Raw genomic sequence first — 10450 nt, 5'->3', positions numbered from 1 at the left:
CATTTGGGAAAAATAATTTCCTGTATAAAAACAATGAGAAGACTTTCAAAAACTGTAAGTATCCACATCTTCATATCTGTACATTTTATAGATGCTTGCAATATCCTTGGAAGTTTTTACTCAGAAACGTGGCTGAATTTCAGTAAAAGAAGTGAGATTTGGGACTTGGAATAGTTTTCAATTCAGGTCTTCCACTCCCTTCCTCCAAAGTATAAGTTTGGATTTCCCTAAACCAAAACCCCAAACCAAAAATCTCCAAAGTCCAAAACTTCCTCAGTGCTCACCACAAGAAGAAAATCCTACACCTGACCTCATGGAAGTTATTATGGTCAAAATGTTTGCACACTGGGGCCTGTGCTGTGGTGCAGTGGGTTAAGGCTTCAGGCTGCAGAGCTGGCATCCTATATGGGCACGGGTTTGAGTCCCTGCTGCTCCACTTCTGATCCAGCTGCCTGCTATTGTACCTGGGAGAGCAGAGGAAGATGGCCTATTTTCTTTGGCCCCTGCACCCATATGCGAGATCTAGAAGAATCTCCTGGCTCCTGGCTCTGGATAGGTTCAGCAATGGTTATTGTGGCCATTTGGGGAATCAACCAGCAGATGAAACCTCTCTCTTTCCCCCTTTCTGTCTCTTCTAACTCTTTTTTTTAGAATAAATATTTAAAAAAGTAAAATGCTGACATACTAAAAAATATGGTATAAATTATGTTCACCCTATGAATAAGTGAATACCTCTTGAAATTTGAGTCCTACCACCAAGATTTCTCCTCAATTCTAAGAATATTCCAAAATCTCACCATATAAGTCCCAAGCCATTTCCATAAGGGACAGACTAATTCTATTGAAAACCAACAATTCCATTCTCACATAGAAAATGAGCACATGGACCAAGTGTGCAGGAATGTTTTTTTTTAATTTTTTTAACTTTTATTTAGTAAATATAAATTTCCAAAGTACAGTTTATGGATTAAAATGGCTCCACCCCATAATTTCCCTCCCACTCACACCCCTCCCATCTCCCGATCCCTCTCCCATTCCATTCACATCAAGATTCATTTTCAATTCTCTTTATATACAGAAGATCGATTTAGTATATATTAAGTAAAGATTTCATCAGTTTGCACCCACACAGAAATACAAGGTGTAAAATACTGTTTCAGTACTAGTTATAGCATTACTTCACATTGGACAACATATTAAGGACAGAGATCCTACATGAGGAGTAAGTACACAGTGACTCCTGTTGTTGATTTAAGAATAATTTCACACTCTTGTTTATGGCGTCAGTAATCTCCCTAGGCTCTAGTCATGAGTTGCCAAGGCTATGGAAGCCTTTTGAGTTCACTGACTTCAATCTTATTCAGAGAGTGTCCTAGTCAAATTGGAAGTTCTCTCCCCCATTCAGACAAAGGTACCTCCTTCTTTGACGGTGCCCCCCCCCCTTTTTTTCCCTGAGTATCTTGGCTTTCCATGCCTAAAATACTCTCATGGGCTCTTCAGCCAGATCTGAGTGCCTTAAGGGCTGATTCTGAGTCCAGAGTGCTATTTAGGACATTTGCCATTCTATGAGTCTGCTGTGTATCCTGCTTCCCATGTTGGATCCTTCTCTCCCTTTTTGATTCGATCAGTTAGCATTAGCAGACACTAGTCTTGTTTGTGTGATCCCTTTGACTCTTAGACCTATCAGTGCGATCAACTGTGAACTGAAATTGATCACTTGGAATAGTGAGATGGCATTGGTATATGCCACCTTGATGGGATTGAATTGAAATACCCTGGCACATTTCTAACTCCACCATTTGGAGCAAGTCCGATTGAGCATTTCCCAAATTGTACATCTCCTCCCTCTCTTATTCCCACTCTTATATTTAACAGGGATCACTTTTCAGTTAAAATTTAAACACCTAAGAATAATTGTGTGTTAATTACAGAACAAGAGTTGCCATTATTTAACCAGATTAGTGCTTCTGTAAAAAATAAAGTCCATTAGCAAACCCCATTTTTAATTGACCAAACTCTCAGCTAACCATCTAATAGTAATTTTTCCCCTAGGAATCCTTAGTAAAAACAATAAGCAGCAATAGCTTTATCCTGAGTCTTCCTGATGTGATGTCAAACATTGGGGAATATATGCAATAGACACAAAATTAAAAAAAAAAAAAAACTGGAAAATGTGAATCAGGAATTGAATAATTGAATCTACTTCAAAATTCACATTTTGAAGCCCTAATCCCAAGTGTAATTAGAAGTAATTAAGGCTGGCGACGTGGCTCACTAGGCTAATCCTCTGCCTTGCGGCACCAGCACACTGAGTTCTAGTCCTGGTCGGGATGCTGGATTCTGTCCCGGTTGCCCCTCTTCCAGACCAGCTCTCTGCTGTGGCCAGGAAGTGCAGAGGAGGATGGCCCAAGTGTTTGGGCTCTGCACTCCATGGGAGACCAGGAGAGGCACCTGGCTCCTGCCATCGAATCAGCGCGGTGTGCCGGCCACAGCGCCAGTGGAGGGTGAACCAATGGCAAAAGGAAGACCTTTCTCTCTGTCTCTCTCTCTCACTGTCCGCTCTGCCCATCAGAAAAAAAAAAAAAAGAAGTAACTAAGAGGAAATGAGTCATAAGGATGTAGCCATAATCCAACAGAATTAGTCTTTTTCTAGGAAGACAGCAGAGAGTGTGTCTGTTCTGTTTTCACACATTCATGGAAGAAATGTCATTTGAGGTTGTATCAAGCAAGATCTGTGTGCAAGCCAGTAAAAGACCCATTACCATACACTGCCTCTACCAAAACCATTAGAAAATAAACTTCTGTTTTCTAATCCACTTAGTCTATGATAATTTTGTTTTGAAAAGCTAAGAAGAAGACTACACAAACGCCTACAGAGGGCTCTTATTAAAGTTCTAAACCATTCTCATGTTTGCAAATCGAACAATGTGATACACCACATTAACAAACTGCAGATGAAAAAACATATGATTATCTCAATAGATGCAGAGAAAGCTCAATAAAAAACAACACCCTTTCATGATGAAAACTCTAAGCAAACTGGGTATAGAAGGAACATTCCTCAATACAATCAAAGTAATTTATGAAAAACCCACAGCCAGCATCCTATTGAATGGGGAAAAGTTGGAAGCATTTCCACTGAGATCTGGTACCAGACAGGGATGTCCACTCTTTCAACTGCTATTCAATACAGTTCTGGAAGTTTTAGCCAGAGCCATTAGGCAAGAAAAAGAAATGAAAGGGATACAAATTGGGAAGGAAGACCTCAAACTATCCCTCTTTGCAGATGATATGATTCTTTATTTAGGGGATGCAAAGAACTCTACTAAGAGACTATTGGAACTCATAGAAGAGTTTGGCAAAGTAGCAGGATATAAAATAAAAAAATGCACAAAAATCAACAGCCTTTGTATACACAGGCAATGCCACGCCTGAGAAAGAACTTCTAAGAGCAATCCCATTCACAACAGCTGAAAAAATAATCAAATACTTTGTAATACACTTACGGTGTATTATGGTGTCATATATCTCTACAATGAGTATTACAAAACCTTAAAGAAAGGAATAGAAGAGGATACCAAAAAATGGAAAAATCTTCCATACTCATGGATTGGAAGAATCAACATCATCAAAATGTCCATTCTCCCCAAAGCAATTTATAGATTCAATGTAACTTAAAAATACCAAAGACATTGTTCTCCGATCTGGAAAAATGATGCTAAAATTCACATGGAGGCAAAGGGGACCTTGAATATCTAAAGCAATACTGTACAACAAAAACGAAGCCAGAGGCATCACAATACCTGATTTCAAGACCAAAAAGAAAACCTGTTGTAGTGAAATGGACAATATGAGAAACAGTGACTTGATCAACCCTTGTCCTGACTGTCGAGGAAGAACTTACTATTTTATTCCTTTTAGTATTTTTTTTATTCTACTTAATACCATTGGTTGAACTCTTTAATTAACACACAATTATTCTTAGGTGTTTAAATTTTAACTGAAAAGTGATCCCTGTTAAATATAGGAGTGGGAATAAGAGAGGGAGGAGATGTACAATTTGGGAAATGCTCAATCGGACTTGCTCCAAATGGTGGAGTTAGAAATGTGCCAGGGTATTCCAATTCAATCCCATCAAAGTGGCCTGTACCAATGCCATCTCACTATTCCAAGTGATCAATTTCAGTTCACAGTTGATCGCACTGATAGGTCTAAGAGTCAAAGGGATCACACAAACAAGACTAGTGTCTGCTAATGCTAACTGATCGAATCAAAAAGGGAGAGAAGGATCCAACATGGGAAGCAGGATACACAGCAGACTCATAGAATGGCAGATGTCCTAAATAGCACTCTGGCCTCAAAATCAGCCCTTAAGGCATTCGGACTGGATGAAGAGCCAATGAGAGTATTTTTGGTATGGAAATCCGAGACACTGTGACAAAACAAGGCCTAAATGGAAGATCTTTGTGAGTGAGATCCCAGTGGAAAGAATGGGCCATCAAAGGAGATACCTTTCTCTGAAGAGAGGAGAGAACTTCCACTTTATGACCTTGTCTAAATAGGATCAGAGTCAGCGAACTCAAAAGGCTTCCATATCTTTGGCAACTCATGACTAGAGCCTAGGGAGATTACTGACGCCATAAACAAGAGTGTCAAATTGTTAAATCAACAACAGGAGTCACTGTGCACTTACTCCCCATGCAGGATCTCTGTCCTTAATGTGTTGTCCAATGTGAATTAATGCTATAACTAGTACTGAAACAGTATTTTACACTTTGTATTTCTGTGTGGCTACAAACTGTTGAAATTGTTACTTAATATATACTAAATTGATCTTCTGTATATAAAGATAATTGAAAAATGAATCTTGATATGAAGGGTATGGGAGAAGGAGTGGGAAATGGGAGGGTTGTGGGAGGGAGGGAAATTATGGTGGGGGGGAAAGCCACTGTTATCATAAGCTGTACTTTGGAAAATTATATTTGTTAAATAAAAGTTAAAAAAAAAGAAACTAAGAATGAGAACTGCTAAAGAAACCTGAAGGAAGATGATGGTACTGATGGTTGATGAACTTGGATATTATGGTAATTGATCAGACTGATAGAGTATTCATTTGTGAGATAAACATAGGCTAGTTGATTTGAATGAATGTGTAAATTTATAGCACTAATTTATTGAAAAACATAAATCTAAACACCCAAGAAACAAAACAGCCTACAAGTGAGATAAAGTCAAAGAGATCCACATTTAGACAAATTGTAAGCAAGCTGATAACATATTAAGAAAGAAGTAGAATCTTGAAAACACAGACAATATTGACCCTAATAAAATTATGAGCTGGTTTTTCATCCCAAACCATGGAGGCCAGAAAGCAACTGATGACATATTCATAATAGTGAAAGGAAAAGACAGGCAATCAAGAATTCTACATCCAGCAAGATTATCCTTTCAGAATGTATAAATTGACATTCTATTTTATATTTTATTAAATTCAAACAAATCTCTTGTATTTCATATATAGAGATTATGGAACATAGTGACACTTCCCACCCTATCACCCCTCCTGCCCACACTCCCAGACTTTCTTCTCCTTCCTCTCCTAATCCATCTCTCAATTTTCACAATTATCTACTTTCAGTTTACTTTATATTCATAAGATTAACCCTACTCTAAGAGTTCAAGAAATAGTAAGGAGAAAAAATAAACAAACACTGTTTCTCAACAGTAGAGACAAGGGCTTTAGACAATCATTTTTATCTTTAACAAAATTGAGAGATTTTTTTCATAAGTAAACTAAATAAAAGCACAAGTGAACATTACATAGACAAACAGTATCAATGTATTTTTTTCACTATAACACCTTTTTTCATTTACATAAAGATAACAAGTCTTGGGCCAGTGCTGTGCCAGAGGTAGTTAAGCATGCAGTGTCACCATCCTATATGGGCATCAGTTGAGTCTTGGCTGCCCCTCTTCTGATCCAGCTCTCTGCTATGGCCTGGGGAAGCAGTAGAAGATGTCCCAGGTACTAGCGTCCCTGCATATGCATGGGAGACCTGGAAGTAGCTCCTGGTTCCTGGTTTCAGATCAGCATACCTCCAGCCATTTTGGCCACCTGGAAAGTGAACCAACAATGGAAGACCTCTCCCTCTATTCCTCTGTCTCTTTGTAACTGCCTTTCAAATCAATAAGTAAATTAAAAAAAAAAAACAACTAATATGTTTGTACCCTTGAAGAATCAGCTCCAATTGTGGCAAACCCTTCAAAAAGTAGCTAGGAACACTTCATTAAAACATGAGGCAATACAATCTTCATATAAAAATCAAAGATATCAAGCAACAGTAAAACAGTGTCCCTTATATTTATAAATAAAAATCTTCCACAAAAATTCTAGGAGACAGAATTAACATACAAAAATGAATTATATATTATATATAAAATTATATATATTAGTGTAATATCTTGGAATTTAAGGATCATTCAACACAAGAAAATCATCCAATATAACATAACAGAAAAAAAAAAAACAAAGAAAAATCCAGGATCACCTCAAAAGACATAGAAAATTTTAAGACAAAACCCACACAATTATACGGAAGAACACTCAAACTCGGAAGAGCATCTTCCAAAACATAATACATAGTAGTGAAAGTGTCTGCATTTAACAGGATTACTCTGTTGAATTACATACTCTTAAATATGTTTGTTTTCTCTACTGGATTGCAAGTTTCTTGAAAGCAGATGAAGATCTTTTCACTTTTATCCCCAATATGCAGTTGAGGCTAAAATATAAGTTCAATTGGATATGACAGAATACACAGTAACAAGCCAATGACTAAAGGCATCTGATGGCTAAAACATGATATTCTGCCTGACAAATTATATAAGCACTTTTGGCATAAAGTTTGGTTAAATTCTTACTACAATGTCTTCCACTTCTGATATGTTATCACATGGGGGAATATAGGCAATAATAAACTTATGAAGATTAATTGGCAACAATTCCTTGTCAGTTCACTCATCCCAATGAAAAGAACTGGGAAATGGCACTGCTAAATCTAATCTGAATCATTACATGCAATTCTTAAAGAGTTAATTTTCACATGATTAATAAAACCTTCTGCCAGCTGCATTACTACTAGTGAATATTCCTATTGTCTATTCTATTCAAGCCTCTATTTATAGCTTATTTTCAATAAAGTAAAAACTAACAGTTACATCGATTTTACCATAAGTCTATTTCATATGATGTACATAAACTCTCGCTTTTAATATGTTTAACCACCACCTCTTCATCAGTATAACATTAGCCTAAAATAACTTTCAGGATGTCTGAATGAACTGAGATTTACAAAGCTGCAGAATCGAAAGCTTACATAGGATAAAATAAAGTAAGGTTTACACAATAAAATACTATTATATTCTTATCTAGACTATTGATATGAAAAATGTTGACTAGGAAATCATATCAAGTACAAAGGAACAGAACATTTATTAAAAATCAAGTAAAATAAGATATATTTATGTTTAAAATGTATCATGAAAAAGGAATGAGGAAAAACACAGTGGCACTTCTAATACATTTCTAAACAATAATGGAAAAAAGTTCTAGCTTTTTTGCAATAATTTGAACTTCTAGGGTTCAGTGCTATGGCATAATAGGATAAGTCTCCACCTGTGGTGCCAGCATTCTACATAGGTGTCATTTTATGTCCTGGCTGCTCCTCTTCGGATCCAGTATTCTGCTTATATCCTGGGAAAGCAGTGGGAGATGGCCCAAGTGCTTGGGTCCTTACACCTGCATGGGAGACCCTGAAGAAACTCCTGGCTTCTGGATTCAGAGTTGCTCAGCTCTGGCCTTTTGGGTCATTTGGGCTGTGAAGCAGTGGATGGAAGACCTTCTGTCTGTCTCTCTCTCTCTTTCTCTCTCTCTCTCTGCAACTCTACCTCTCAAACAAATAAATAAATATTTAAAAAAGAATATGAACTTCTAAGTATTGGTACTTTCCAGCAGGCTTAATCAGACAGCTCAATCCAAATGAAACAAGGAGCTAAAATATCACATGCTAATTTAACAAAAATAGAAAGTGTAGTTACCAGCCCAAATGCTTTCTGTTTAAATCTTGCCTCAATCCATAATGTTCTCAGCATACTATGAAAATATTCTGAAACAAAAAAGTTCTGTCCAGTAAGAATTGTAGAACAATAATAAAATAAAAAAAGCTAACAAATTTAACCTAGCAAATCAAGCACAAAAAATGAATTTATTAAAATAAAATACCTTTCAATCCACTAATTTTATGGTCACATCACACAAAAATGACCTACAAGAAAAATGTACAGGTAAAACAAGTGTAGTTTTTATAGCTTTCTAGCAGACAAGAAAATTTGTTATATTGTTTGCCTTAAACAGATTTTTTCTAGTTTCAAATCTTGAGAAATAGAACTATTTCTTTTCTAGCAGCTGAATATGATAATTGTACAAATATTTCTCAATAACATATATAATTCTAAATGTTTGCTACTAAAATTTTGTGTTTAAATATAATTTTGTAGATGAACAATGACAGATCACAGTGTAAACTAACAGAGCAACTTTAGTATTAAAGTATATCATAAAGTATATTATTGAGCTTATAATTTGATACATGTGTAAAATATGTCACCACTATATTTTGTTTTGAATAAGCACTTTGTTTAATATTCTAATTTAAAAAAAGATTATAGTTTGACAAAGACTAAAGAAACAAACCAAAAGTACAAAGAAAAAATAGGCAAGAAACCTATTCCATCAAAAAAAGTGAGGGGAAAACCATTCCAATAAAGCAAGATATAGAAATAAATAAGCTTATAATCCTGAATGCGATAAGAAAACATGATCTTCGTGGGACAGGCATGGTGGTGCAGTGGGTTAAGCTGCTGCGTGGGGCACCAGCATCCTGTATATGAGTGCTTGGTTAGAGTCCCAGACACACCATTCCTCTCATGCAGTTTCCTGCAACTGAACAAGAAGCACCAAACAATGTTCAAATCCTTGGGTTTCTCCCACCCACTCAGGAGAAATGAATGGAGTTTCTGGATCCTGGATGCAACAAAATGCACATGATAAAAGATTAAATGTATATAGACATTTTTAATTTTTATGAATTTTTGAAGATAAGAACAAAATTTCTGTCATCATTCTGTTACAAAAAAGCTACCAAAAAGACACACATATCCACTTCTCATATAATCAAAAAAAAATTCTAATTATGTAAGACTAAATATTATAGTAAATAAATTACTTTGATTGAATCTCAATCCATCCTAGGAAGAAGGAAACATACCCTATTCCTATCAACAGTCATACTAGACTGGGTTGTGTGTTAGATCAGTGTTCCTAAGGTGGGCAGTACATCATGGCTGTTGTGCATTCTGGGAACTTAAAATCCCTCCCTTTTCAGTCTGCTTGAGACACAGTGGGTGGCGGGGCCAGAATCCTACTCTGATGGCACTCACAGGGGTTCACCAAGGAGCCTGCATCCTGACTGCCGTTCCAGGCCTGTGGGCAGTGAAGGCCTCTCCCATGTGGAGCTGGGGGCTCAGAAGGGACCCTGCAGCCAGGCTGGGTCCCTTGAATTCTCAGTTCACTGCCACAAAGCGTCCCCTTCCTTCTTCTCCACGCTATAGCTCTGGTTGAAGTCTCCCAGGTGCCTCCGCATTCCCCAGCCTGGAGATGCCTTGGTCAGGTTTCCTCCAGATAATGGCGGCCTGCCTTGGTCTCAGAAGCAGCCTCGTCAGCTTCTCAGCAGTCCTGTGCTTTCTCCTTCAGAAAACCAGTCAGTGATGCATTACAGCACGGGCAGTGTGACAGGCCCCACACAGTGGGTACCTCCATGTAGGAGGAGAAAGAACAGAGGACAGCAGGAGAGACTGTGAACCCTTTCTCCTTGCGTCCTGGGCTGACAAGAGGACAAGTGGTACTGGGAGCCCACGTCCCTCTTCTACCCCACTGATGGCCACACCCAACCCAAATAACATTCGTCAGCCTCCAGAGCCCCGTGTGCAGCCATGACCATTGTGGCCTCAGAAGAGAGACCGGGAGCCATCGTTCTGGAACTCGGAGCAGGTGTCCTTCAGCTCCACAGTTCATTTCGAGGAGGACATGGGATGCTGAAATGGAGAATGTACAAACAGCATGGAGTACGGGCACTACCTCTTCAGAAGCAGCACCGTGGAGTCAGGCGGCTTCCACATCACACAGCACTGTGGGCAGTGTGGCCAGCAGTACTTGGAGGTTCCTCCCCTTGCCCTTGACCGGGTCTCACTGGAGTCAGTCCATGGCTCTGATCAGCCATAAGGTTTGGCTACTTCCTGAGGCCTTGGAGGCAAACCCCTTTCAGGGACTTTCTGCTTCTGGGTTACTCCCTGTGTACAGACAACCCTATACTCTGGGCTGCATCAGACTAAA

Source organism: Oryctolagus cuniculus, chromosome 20 (assembly GCF_051225735.1).
Source record: "Oryctolagus cuniculus isolate XC-2025 breed Fujian yellow rabbit chromosome 20, ASM5122573v1, whole genome shotgun sequence".
NCBI classification, from domain to species: Eukaryota; Metazoa; Chordata; class Mammalia; order Lagomorpha; family Leporidae; genus Oryctolagus; species Oryctolagus cuniculus.
The sequence above is the reverse complement of the archived record's forward strand: the minus strand, read 5'-3'. Positions refer to the sequence as shown.